This window comes from Schistocerca gregaria, chromosome 6, assembly GCF_023897955.1.
Source record: "Schistocerca gregaria isolate iqSchGreg1 chromosome 6, iqSchGreg1.2, whole genome shotgun sequence".
Classification (NCBI taxonomy): Eukaryota; Metazoa; Arthropoda; class Insecta; order Orthoptera; family Acrididae; genus Schistocerca; species Schistocerca gregaria.
Genome location: NC_064925.1, coordinates 282,226,252 through 282,240,264, shown reverse-complemented (window position 1 = coordinate 282,240,264; position 14,013 = coordinate 282,226,252). Strand labels below are relative to the sequence as shown.

At 42.2% G+C, this 14,013-nt stretch overlaps 1 protein-coding gene and 1 pseudogene across 6 annotated transcripts in view; one reads left to right on the top strand and one right to left on the bottom strand.

Annotated features, from left to right (window-relative positions):
• LOC126278282 (inactive dipeptidyl peptidase 10-like) overlaps positions 1 to 14,013 on the bottom strand; it is a 1,623,672-nt gene that overhangs the window by 709,530 nt on the left and 900,129 nt on the right. The gene's annotated exons all lie outside the window — the stretch shown is intronic.
• On the top strand, positions 8,211 to 8,328 carry LOC126279209 (5S ribosomal RNA; annotated as a pseudogene).

Sequence of the window (14,013 nt, the reverse complement as noted above, 5' to 3'; positions counted from 1 at the left end):
TACACTTCCGTCAACTGGCGATGGATTTCAATCGGAGCAGTGGCCTTTGCGCTCAAAAGCCGAATAACCGCACTTAGGGTAACATCCAACGTGAGCTCCATTCTCAACGGCTGCAAAGCCAAGACTGAACGCTTCAGCGCGGCGTGTGCGTGCTTACACATAGCCCTTGAGCACTCTTCATAACAGTGTGACAAACTGCCACACAAACAGAGTGCTGTACTTATGAAAAAATTGGAGGCCTTACCTTTGGGATTACCATCGTAATTAAAGAAGCTGTGTTAATTGTTTTTGTAACACCATTATAGCCTGATAATGAGGTATCACCTCGAAATATGTCTCTGGATAAATAATTTAGTTGTCAAAACATTTTTTGACTGGTAGCAGTACTGGACGTTGTTTTGCGGTCATCCATCAGAAGACTTGTTGGGCGCAACTCTCCCCAACATTTAATCTTGAGAAAGCCATTCCACCTAGTGCGGTGTCGGTTGTGGTTGGATCATACTCACAGTATGCACAATACTTAACTCTGGTGACCAACAGAGTGAGGAGCCATCGCAAAAAAAAAAAAAAAAAAAAAAAAAAAAAAAAAAAAAAAAAAAAAAAAAAAAAAAAAAACACTCTGTCTTCAGGCCACCAGTGGGCTACCGGGTCCATCCGACCGCCGTGTCATCCTCAGAGTAGGAGGATGCGGATAGGAGGGGCGTTGGGTCAGCACACCGCTCTCCCGGTCGTTGTGATGGTATTATTGACCGACAGTTCAACAGTCCAGAAATGGCGTGGTCGTTGAGGCAATTATCCCACTGGCGCACCAGGCTGAAGACACCCGTTCGGTAAAACACCGTGTCTTCTACGTGAAGAAGTCCATAGCTGCTTGCTGCCAGATACTGGACGTGTGATAATCGCATGGGAAATGATCAGAAATATACGGCTGCAGCTGGAGTGCCTCCCACGTGAACTGGCGTAACTTCTGTGCTACAACATTTGCGATATGGGGCGTGCGTTATCTTGCACTCCTGGTGTCTGTCCATCGGCAGCGAGCAGGAAAAGAACAGCACATTGTCTCTTTTTGGACGCATCAGGTAAAAACGTCGGCCTAGATCACGATTCCGCATTTATCTCATGCACGTCGGAATGACAGGAATTCCACACTAGCCCCTTACTAACATGTCGGTGCTTATATACCCGCATCGCAGTCGTGCTACGGTGCATATACTCTGCAGGAGCGCCCTCAAACGGAAACTTTTTCATCACCCGTTACAAATTTACCTGGAACACCAATGCAGCTTCCCCGTAGGTCGACTTCTTCCACTATTTTCGCCCGCATCTTGTGGTCGTGCGGTAGCGTTCTCGCTTCCCGCGCCCGGGTTCCCGGGTTCCCGGGTTCGATTAACGGCGAGGTCAGGGATTTTCTGTGCCTTGTGATGGCTGGGTGTTGTGTGTTGTCCTTAGGTTAGTTAGGTTTAAGTAGTTCTAAGTTCTAGGGGACTGATGACCATAGATGTTAAGTCCCATAGTGCTCAGAGCCATTTGAACCATCCACTATTTTCATTCGTCTGTAAATAATTCATGTCAGTACTTTTTAATGATGACTTGTTACGCTGGTATTTCATTAATATCTATAGCTGTCAGTACATGCCTTTTTAATTAGAAATTATTACGTTATTTTTAAAATCTGCTGCTATTTCTTCTGTCTCATATTTCTTGAATAAAAGGCGGAATAATTTTGTCTTGATACATTCTCTAAACTTATCTCAGAAGCTAGATTAAGAAAAGGCAAACCTACGTTTCTAGCATTTGTAGACTTAGAGAAAGCTTTTGACAATGTTTACTGGAATACTCTCTTTCAAATTCTGAAGGTAGCAGGGGTAAAATACAGGGAGCGAAAGGCTATTTACAATTTGTACAGGAACCACATGGCAGTTATAAGAGTCGAGGGGTATGAAAGGGAAGCAGTGGTTGGGAAGGGGGTGAGACAGGGCAGTAGCCTATCCTTGATGTTATTCAAGGGAGACAGGGTTGTAGCCTATCCCCAATGCTATTCAATCTGTATATTTAGCAAGCAGTAAAGGAAACAAAAGAAAAATTCGGTTAGGTATTAATATCCATGGAGAAGAAATAAAAACTTTGAGGTTCGCCGATGACATCGTAATTCTGTCAGAGACAGCAAAGGACTTGGAAGAGCAGTTGAACGGAATGGACAGTGTCTTGAAAGGAGGATATAAGATGAACATCAACAAAAGCAAAACGAGAATAATGGAATGTAGTGGAATTAAGTCGGGCGATGCTGAAGGAATTAAATTAGCAAAAGAGACAGTTAAAGCAATAAATGAGTTTTGCTATTTGGGGAGCAAAATAACTGATGATGGTCAAAGTAGAGAGGATGTAAAATGTAGACTGGAAATGGCAAGGAAAGCGTATCTGAAGAAGGGAAATTTGTTATCATCGAGCATTGATTTAAGTGTCAGGAAGTCGTTTCTGAAAGTATTTCTATGGAATGTAGCCATGTGTGGAAGCGAAACATGAACCATAAATAGTTTGGTGAAGAAGGGAATAGAAGCTTTAGAAATTTGGTGCTGCAGAAGAATGCTGAAGATTAGATGTGTACAGCATATAACTAATGAGGAGGTACTGAACAGAATTCGGGAGGAGTTTGTGGCATAAGTTGACTAGAAGAAGCGATCGGTTGGTAGGACATGTTCTGAGGCATCAAGGGATCACCAATTTAGAATTGAAGGGCATCGTGGAAGGTAAAAATCGTAGAGGGAGACCAAGAGATGAATACACTAAGAATATTCAGATGGAGGTAGGCTGCAGTACGTACTGGGAGATGAAGCAGCTTGCACTGGATAAAGTAGCATGGAAAGCTGCATCAAACCAGTCTCAGGACTTAAGACCACAACACAACACAAACAACATATTCTCCAAGCGACCTCTATAATTCTTGTTTCTATGGATAAATACCCGTGGTATTGATATTAGAAGTAACACAAAATTTCTGAATGTAGAATACCTAAAGTCAGTATGGCAATACGAAACGATAAAAAGACATGAAAAGGCTGCTAAAGGCTAGAAAAACGGATATACAGGGTGAGCACAAAGTCTTGCCCTGATTATAAAAATTTAAAGCAGAACAACCGTTTGACATAATAATATATATTTGATGCCGTTACATAGTTTAGTGTTACTAGTTGTGACAAACAGATGGCGCTAGTGTTCCACAACACCGAAACGGTCGGTTAGGTCACGTTGGTTGCTGGCGAAATGGAATCGACCCAGGAGAAAGCGCAGTGTGTGGATTGGATTTTTTGGGGGAAGAGACCAAACAGCAATTTCATCGGTCTCAACGGATCAGGGAGGGACGGGGAAGGAAGTCGGCCGTACCCGTTCCAAGGAACCATCCCAGCATTTCCCTGGAGCGATTTAGGGAAATCACGGAAAACCTAAATCAGGATGGCCGGACGCGGGATCACAATGTGTGCTTTGGTTTCACGAAACGAAATCGCCCCTCAGTGTTCAGCGTAAATTTATGGACGCAGCCCTCCTGACGTTAAATCAATAAAGCGACGATATGCAAAGTTTAACGAAACAGGCAGCGTTGAAGATCGTCCTCAAAGTGGCAGACCTCGTGTGAGTGATGCAACTGTTGATCGTGTTCGGCAATCGTTTCAACGAAGTCCGTGTAAATCCACTCGTCAAGCATCGCGTGAACTTCAAGTACAGCAAGCAAGAGTGATGACGATTCTTCATGAAAGGCTTTGGTTGTATGCTTACAAGGTGCAAATCGTACAGGCCTTGCAACTGAATGATCTGCTGACGCGTGCTGAATTTGTAACTGAGATTCCCAACAGGATTGATGGTGCTAACGTTTACTTAAATCGTATTAGCTTTACCGATGAATCCACCTTTCATGTCAGTGGAATCGTAAATAGGCATAATGTCCGTATATGGGGCTCAGAGTCTCCACATGCTACTGTACAGTTACAGCGACACAGCGAAAAAGTGAATGTTTGGTATGGCCTCTTGCATAACAAGGTTTTAGGGCCGCTTTTCTTCGCTGAAAAATTACCACTAACATTTACTTACACGTTTTGCAACAGGTCATTGCTCCACAGATAGAAGAATATCAACCATGGATACTTTTCCAGTAAGATGGAGCACCCCCGCCCCATCCACCCCCACTGGGCTTTCATAGTGCGTAATTTCCTGGATGAAACATTTCCGGATAGATGGATTGGAAGGAACGGTACAAAACCCTGGCCACCTCGCTTTCCAGACATTACGCCCCTTGACTTTTTTTCTGGGGCTATATCAAGGACAGAATCCTCGTCACACCAGTTGCTGACGTCGACGACCTGAAGGCTAGGATTCAAGCTGCTGTGGGTACGGTGACAGAACAAATGCTATAAAACACCTTGCGGGAACTGGGATACCGCCTCGACATTCTCCGAGCTACCAACGAAGCACACGTTGGGGTTTACTAACGTAAGTGGCCTTGAAAGAAACTAGTGACATTAACCTATGTAACGGCATCAAATGTAAATTATTATGTCAATCGGTTATTGTGTAATAAATTGTTATAATCCGGGCAAGACTTTGTGCTCACCCTGTAGAACTGGAAGCAGCATAAACGAATAATCTACGGTGTCGATGATATTGATAATGGTGGTAGGGGTAGTGGTGTTACGATAACGATGACACAATGATAGCAACGATGATGATGATTATGTCGATTTATTTATTTATTTGGTGTGTGGCAACTGCCACTTACATATGAAGAGCATAATTTTACAAAATAAATAGGACTGAACGAGTAAATCTACAAATTAGTATCTAAATTCTCAATCCATTCAGGGGTTGCCTCTGTGACTTCAAAGAAACGTTTTAGATTTGAGAGCTGAGGGGGTTTGATTAATTTTTCTTATTCCTTGAGAATGGCATTCTGTCTTCGAAGATATGGTGGCGCAGTGTGGTTTCAGAATTGGTAATCAGTGAAGAGGGGTAGATTTGGTGCAGCCTGTTTTGTCTTCATTGATGTGTTTAGCTGGACATATATTTTTCTCACATATGAACTATTAAGCCACACTGACAGTTGTGGTGTACTTGGCACAGATTGTAATGGTTCTTTACTTACGTGACCATTACAGCACTCCAACCCCAGTTCTCGATACCAGTAATATCGTACTTTTCTGAGACGTAACAGACATATTTTTGTGACAGTATTCAAAAAATGGTTCAAATGGCTCTGAGCACTATAGGACTCAACTGCTGTGGTCAACAGTCCCCTAGAACTACTTAAACCTAACTAACCTAAGGACATCACACACATCCATGCCCGAGGCAGGATTCGAACCTGCGACCGTAGCAGTCGCACGGTTCCGGACTGCGCGCTTAGAACCGCGAGACTACCGCGGCCGGCGACAGTATTCACATTGGTTTTATTGATGTATAGGTACTCCGATGTATCGATATATTACAGTGATATGGTTCTTGCGTGTATTCATTTCTATGAGACTGTCATAATTTTTGACTTATTTGTAACCGTTTAGGCGCGAAAGCGCACAGAGCAGTCTTTATTTCACGTTGCGGAAAATAAGTTGTTATTTCGCTTTGTAAAAGAACAGTCAAGTCTTGCGTTCGATTAAAGTGGAAATTAAATATATGAAGATTGACACAAAACTGTTTTCTTGATGGTGTGGAAATTAACGCGAGGTATATGAGAATTTACAAGAAGTTCAATAAAAATCTGGATCATGAACACCAAGTCAAAAATTATTTCTACCATACTATTGTACTGATCTGGGGTTGTTTGATCATTAAGAATTTCATGTAAAACGTATTTGTTAGGTCTTCAAATATTGCTAAAATACAGATCCGGACCTTCTAGTCAAAGTGGAATCACCATAGAATCAACAAGATGAGCCACAACAACTTCGACGAAATCTACGTGGGAATCCATTCAAGATAAGTGCCAAAATTAATGACATTTTTACAGTGTCTTCATTATTTCCATTTTGACGGTACAATCCACAGTCAATAACTTTGTTGCTGCACGATAAAGCGAACATATGCTGCGTGAGCAACATTATTAATCTGATTTCCAATCTACTTTGCAAGTGGTGGTATTGTTAGAAGATGCTATGCATCCCTACCCCAAATAATCACGTAAGCGGTTCTGTACACAATGAAGAGACAAAACATCATGACCAAAGGTTCAATACCTTGTTGAGCCATCTTTATAAAACAATACATCAACGATACTACAGTTCGTTGGTTGATTTATGCAGCTGTGTTGCACCAGGTGTCTACAGACAAGTCATATAATTCCCGTAAATAAGAGGCCCTGACCTGTATACGTGGTGATGGGAACCACGGGATTCGCATCAGGCGAATTTGGTTCCCAAGACATTAATGTTAGATCGAGAGAGGTGGCGCAGTGGTTAACACACTGGACTCGCATTCGGGAGGACGACGGTTCAATCCCGTCTCCGGCCATCCTGATTTAGGTTTTCCGTGATTTCCCTAAATCGCTTCAGGCAAATGACGGGATGGTTCCTTTGAAACGGCACGGCCGATTTCCTTCCCCATCCTTCCCTCATCCGAACTTGCGCTCTGTCTCTAATGACCTCGTTGTCGACGGGACGTTAAATACTAATCTCCTCCTCCTCCATTAATGTTATTTCAATATAATGTTCCTCGAACCACTGTAGCACGATTCTGGCTGCGAGACGCGGACAATTATACTGCCGAAGGATGACCTTGTCGTTAGGGAATACATGAAGCATGAGAGGATACAGGTTATTTGCAGGAGACAGTGTCTTCGATTACTACTGCACGCCCCGTGGAATCGCATTATAGCATAATACTGTTCCTACCAGCCTTCGTCAGTGGTGCTGCAGAAGTTTTCTAGCACACGTTGGCGTTTGTGGACACGACCATCGACCTGGTGTAGCAAAAACATGTTTAATCCGACGATCTGAGACGTTTACGTGATGCACAGTCCAATATCAGTGATCTCCAACCCACTACAATCGTAACTGACGATGTCACTGGGGCAATATGTGGACACGCAGGGGTCGTCTCCTGGAAAACCTTCTAAAAATCGTAATAAAATGTTACGGTAACCGCAAGTGAACTGTGTCAATAACGGTTAAAACCATGCTTGTTTATGTATTTACATGCGCTGTCAATGATGAAAATATTATTTTGGAACGAGAAAACTCTCCACTTTCACATGTTTGGAACAAAAAATATTAATAATAAATATATTTCTGTGTAACAAATACTAAGAATAACAAAGAAAATATCAGGTCAAGGAATTTCTGTATAGTTATGTGATAAGAACTTGGATGAATAAAATGGTCACTATGGTGACAGCTCTCGAACCTATTAGACGCTCTTCTTCTGAACGCACGATTTTGTTAACTGTACATACGTTTTCTCGCAATATATGTATGGAAAGTATTTGTCCTTTTAATCTCATGTCATACCTCTTCGTCCATGTGAATATAATTAAGTGGAAATGATTAATTACCGCTAGTATTCAAGTTTTATCATTGACCATCTGACATTCCTTTGTCGTAACGGCACATTGGCAGCCATTATGTGAAATATCATTAATCACATGATTTTCGGGCTTCACCTACAAGATAAAAAAAATACTTTAAATATTTTGCTACCAGGAAAAACATTTTTTGCACAAAAATTTTCACTAAATATACAAGACGAACTCGAAGGTAACAAATAATAATGTGAGGCTTGCTTATGATAAAATCGCTGCCTGGTAAAAATCTTGTTTTCACTGCCGTAAGTTTTATTCAGATAATAAATAACAGTATAAAAGGGGCCGACAGGTGTGGCCGAGCGGTTGTTGGCTTTTCAGTACGGAACCGCGCGACCGCTACTGTCGCAGGTTCGAATCCTGCCTCGGGCATCGATGTGTGTGAGGTCCTTAGGTTAGTTAGGTTTAAGTAGTTCTAAGTTCTAGGGAACTGATGACCTCAGTTGTTTAATCCCATAGTGCTCAGAGCCATTGGAACCAAGTATAAAAGGGTCAGTGTTTAACAAAGAATTTACGTAACATTCAGAATAATAGTGCAGCTACGCAGCTGGTTATACCGTGTCTCTCTCTGCAACAACATTTATTTATTTGGCCGTAACTAGTACGATTTTAAATACACCAAGCTCATTTTTGAATTAGCTATATGTGCTGAGGTAACGGCCTTGCTGCAGTGGATACACCGGTTCCCGTCAGATCACCGAAGTTAAGCGCTGTCGGGCGTATCCGGCACTTGGATGGGTGACCATCAGGGTAGTGATGCGCTGTTGCCATTTTTCACGGTGCACTCAGCTTCGTGATACCAATTGAGGAGCTACTCGACCAAATAGTAGCGGCTTCGGTCAAGAATACCATCATAACGACCGGGAGAGCGGTGTGCTGACCACACGCCCCTCCTATCCGCCTCCTCATCTGAGGCTGTTACAGCTGTCGGATGGTCCCGATTGGCCACTTGTCTCCTGGAAACGGAGTACTTTTTATGTTTTGACAATATAAGTAAATGAAACTTCCTGGAAGATTAAAACTGTGTGTCAGACGGAGACTCGAACTCGGAACCTTTGCCTTTCGCGGGCAAGTGCTCAGCACACACTCCGCTGCACAGTGAAAAATCTCAATTTGGAACCATAACTAAATTGTTACAACTCAATCTGGTAGACTTATTCAGAATTATTCGCCTACTTAGCGACATTGATGACCGTTAGCTATATTTTAGCCGCTACTACAAGTGTGCTAAATATACACGACGTCACGACTTATAAATATTGTCATCCACAATTGCAAACGTAACAAACCGTAACCTTCCATAAAAAGGAATATATATATATATATATATATATATATATATATATATATATATATATATATATATAGTCTGCTGCGGATCCCCATGTTCAAAAATGTGCACTGAATGGTGTGCTCCGAAACACATGTGCGTTTACAGCATTATGCTCTTTCTCCAGAGGTGCTACAGATCGCCATCTGTCCTACTTTACAGAGTAGAAAGCTTCCAAACCTCACGGTTCTGTGAAGAGTCGTGGATGTCCAAGCACTTTATCGGCTGGTGGTAGTTTCGCTGCTCGTCTATCACTTTCCGTAGATGCTGACGACAGTAACATTCTACCAGGTTCGCAGTTTTCGAGATACTCGTTCACAGGCTCTGCATAATAATAAACTGCACTTTGACACGGTCGCTTATTTCAGTGGATTCCTCAATTTGCAGTGGATATATTCATTATGGTATTTCCTTATCCGTCTCTGGTCTGTTTACATACGTTTCTTACTGCGTTACGCGCCGGCAACGCCACCAGGTGACATGCAACATTGGTTTGGGCACTGATCATAATGTCTTGCCCTATCAGTGTACGTGTCTATGGCAACGCCACAGTGTTATCGCATCTTTATAGAAGACTGCTGTTTTCCTTGCTCTGCGGTGGCCACGTGTTTCCTGTCGGATCGCTCTGCGAAGGTTTTGCTGTTCGTCCCTATCAAGAATGTAGACACGTTCGTGCTCTTCAGAATAGATGAATAATCTTCACTGAATGTAACTGCAGCTATGTACGCTGCCATTTCAACAGTTTTTTCACAACATCAAAGATGTTACCAGACGCGTGCATTCAAGCTCTCCTTTTCATTTTCCGTACTGGGACCGGTCCATTTCGAAGCTAATCATAACTGTCTGGAGAAATGGGTGATTCACATTATGCTACCGCTTTCGAGCATAGATCATCTTCACAGCGGAAAATTATCTACTGTAACAATTTCACATAGCATACATTGTATTACAATAGATATTTCTCCAGTATGAAGATGGTCCATGATCGAATTAATGTATTGTAACACAGCGCAGTGTGTATTAAGCGTTTCTCGAAGTATATCGATGCTGTTGACAGTTTCCTGAAAAAAAAATTAATACTGATTGGACAAAAATAGTATATGCCGGACGAATCTTTTCTTGAACTAACTCAGCGAGCGCCTGTAGTTGCATATATTTCGGTCAGCTCACTGTTTCATTCAACACGCTGTAACTTCTAAAATACTTTCACAATCAACAAATTCTTTTGCAGGTATAATCTACATACTTGCTGTCTTCATGGTAATACTAATATGTTTGAAGATAGTCGAATGTCCTATGAAAGCTACTTGGCGGTGACATACAACACAGTTGAGATCCGCGCTGCCAGCTGCCAGGGATCTTCTTTTGGCGACCATGCTGTAGATAATCAGGCTGGGCGCCTTAAGGGGGGACGTTGATGAAAAACACAGAATATTTCAAAAATGCACCAAATCCACACTTTTGGAGATATAGCAATGAAACTGTGTACCACGCTTTACATGAAAGTAACACTTTTACATATAAAATCATTTGATTATATATATATTCAACTTTTTTTGAATGAAATTTGAAGTTCTATTTTCAAAAAATAATGTATGTTCCTTTTTCTCAGAAATTATTCAAGAGATTTCTACAAAAAATTTCTCTGTTTCATCTCTTTATCTACCGCAAGCTTCTCTCAAGAGGTTTTTGGAATAGGTGAAATAGGAGAATTTTCAAAAAGTTTTAATTATAATTCCATAAGTACAATTTTTAGTCCATGCAAAATTCCAAGCACTTTGCCCAATATCTCAGCTTGCAATCAGAATTTCAAAGTTTGCTCTTGAGACAACATTTATTAGGTTTACAGTAATATCTGTACAAAACGTCATAATTCTAGCATTCATAGAATCTGAAGAAAAGGTACCTAAACTTTAAAAAACAAACTTTTCAGGAAAGGCAATTTAATGTTCAAAGTAACTTTTTCTTTATGTCACTTCTTCAGAAGGTACCACATTTGTACTCTGGGTCGTCTTTCCCTTCAACGCTTCTCTTCGGGTTTCTTGTTGTCTGTCTTCTTTCCTGTACCAAGTCTTGAACCGACTTTTCAGCTGCAGAGACACGCCGTAAATCTATTTTTTTAGGATATCTTGAGTAAAATTTCCTATCTTGAACCCATTCTTTCTAATACCTTCATCCTCTCAACGTTCCCATCATTAAATACAATAACTGCATCATAAGTTGCAATTCTGACAACTGTAGCAGATGAAAATGTGTTTTTAGGGCATCGTTTCCATACGAGTTTATAAGATACGGAGCAAAGTCAAAGATGATCTATAAAACTAAAGGGTATGTATCACGGCCTTCTAGATTTATCCCACACACGTTTGGTTGAAAGTAAAACATAGAATCGTTGTACACTGAGCTGGTTTTGAAGCGCTGTTTCAAAATGTGGACATGGCAGGCAAGCCGCGTCCCAATTTTAATTAATTTTCAGGCACTTCGGACGCGATTTCAACATTGAAACTTTGGGAACTTACTGTCCATGAGTTGTAATAACAAATAGAAAATAAATCGAAAGTCGGCATTTTTTGGTAAATTTCATTAACGTCCCCTTTTAACACTGTTTGCTGCTATTCCGTTCGCCACTCATTTGGTAGCTTTATAGCTACAGGGGAGCGGCGAGAGCAGAACTGGAAACGCGCCTAGAGGTGCTGTTGCGTTTCCGCCCTTGCCGCCTCCCCTCTCCCGCGTCACAAGGCATCGGAAGTCGCGAGCGAACTTGGTCCGTTCCCCCCTCCACCCTGCGCTCAGCCAAGTTGTGCGTCTGTTCCGCGTTCGCATACTGCTCTCTGGAGCGCCGAAACTCCATAGCGCGGCATCGACAGCTCGGCTCGCTGCGGCTATTACAGAAGCCTTGCGCTTTGGCCACACAGCAAAACAAGACACCACTCCAAGTCACCAGGACGGAATGCACGCCATAAAGCAGAGGGACTGCAGAAACATAGCTAGGAGAGAAATTCTGCCTCTCGACAGTTTTTCATCCAGCCTGCCACCCACTGGTGGAATAGTGCGGGAGATGATGGTTGTGCAGAAAGTCCCTCCGTCACTCACATCCAAGTAGCTTTATGTTCAAGCAAATATTAGTATTATCATGAAAATAGGTTTATATGTTTATACAGGGTGTTACAAAAAGGTACGGCAAAACTTTCAGGAAGCATTCCTCACACACACATAAAGAAAATATGTTATGTGGACATATGTCCGGAAACGCGTAATTTCCATGTTAGAGATCATTTCAGTTTCGTCAGTATGTACTGTACTTCCTCGATTCACCGCCAGTTGGCCCAATTGAAGGAAGGTAATGTTGACTTCGGTGCTTGTGTTGAAATGCTCTACAGTATCACAAGCACATCAGTACGTATCATCAACAGGTTAGTGTTCATCACGAACGTGGTTTTGCAGTCAGTGCAATGTTTACAATTGCGGAGTTGGCAGATACCCATTTGATGTATGGATTAACACGGGGCAATAGCCGTGGCGCGATACTTTTGTATGGAGACAGATTTCCAGAACGAAGGTGTCCCGGCAAGAAGACGTTCGAAGCAATTGATCTGCGTCTTAGGGTGCACGGAACATTCCAGCCTATGACTCGCGACTGGGGAAGACCAAGAACGACGAGGATACCTGCAATGGATGAGGCAATTCTTCGTGCAGTTGACGATAGCCCTAATACAGCGTCAGAGGTACATGGTAACGTTGGCCACGTCACTGTATGGAGAGTGTTACGGGAGAACCAGTTGTTCCCGTACCATGTACAGCGTGTGCAGGCACTATCAGCAGCTGATTGGCCTCCACGGATACACTTCTGCGAATGGTTCAGCCAACAGTGTGCCAATCCTCATTTCAGTGCAAGTGTTCTCTTTACGGATGAGGCTTCATTCCAACGTGATCAAATTGTAAATTTTCACAATTAACATGTGTGGGCTGTCGAGAATCCGCACGCAATTGTGCAATCACGTCATCAACACAGATTTTCTGTGAACGTTTGGACAGGCATTGTTGGTGATGTCTTGATTGGGCCCCATGTTATTCCACGTACGCTCAATGGAGCACGTTATCATGATTTCATACGGGATACTCTACCTGTGTTGCTAGAACATGTGCCTTTACAAGTACGACACAACATGTGGTTCTTGTACGATGGAGCTCCTGCACATTTCTGTCGAAGTGTTCGAACGCTTCTCAACAACAGATTCGGTGACCGATGGATTGGTAGAGGCGGACCAATTCCATGGCCTCCACGCTCTCCTGACCTAAACCCGCTTGTCTTTTATTTATGGGAGCATCTGAAAGCTCTTGTCTACGCAACCCCGGTACCAAATGTAGAGACTCTTCGTGCTCGTATTGTGAACGGCTGTGATACAATACGCCATTCTCCAGGGCTGCATCAGCGCATCAGGGATTCCATGCGACGGAGGTTGGATACATGTACCCTCGCTAACGGAGGACATTTTGAACATTTCCTGTAACAAAGTGTTTGAAGTCACGTTGGTACGTTCTGTTGCTGTGTGTTTCCATTCCATGATTAATGTGATTTGAAGAGAAGTAATAAAATGAGCTCTAACATGGAAAGTAAGCGTTTCCGGACACATGTCCACGTAACATATTTTCTTTCTTTGTGTGTGAGGAATGTTTCCTGAAAGTTTGGCCGCACTTTTTTGTAACACCCTGTATACAAGAAGCAAGTACTTCAGCATAAACATGCGACTAATTAAAGGGGAGATTACGGTCGATACCGATGAAAAAATAAATAATGTTTTGATTGTGAAAGTATTTTAGATCTTACAGCGTGCTGAATAGAACAGTGCGCTGACCGAAAAACAGGCAGCTGTAGGCGCTCGATGAATTAGTTCAAGAAAAGATTCCATCGGTACATACGGTTTCCGTCCAATCAAGATCAATTTTTTCTTCCGGAAACTGCCAACAGCGTCGATATACTTGAAGAAATGCTTGATACACACTACCAGTTTCGATCATAGGCCACCTTCGCAGTGGAGAAACATCTATTGTAAAAGCATATATGCCATGTGAAGTTGTTATAATACATATTTTTTCATTGTGAGGATGATCCACGATCTAAAAC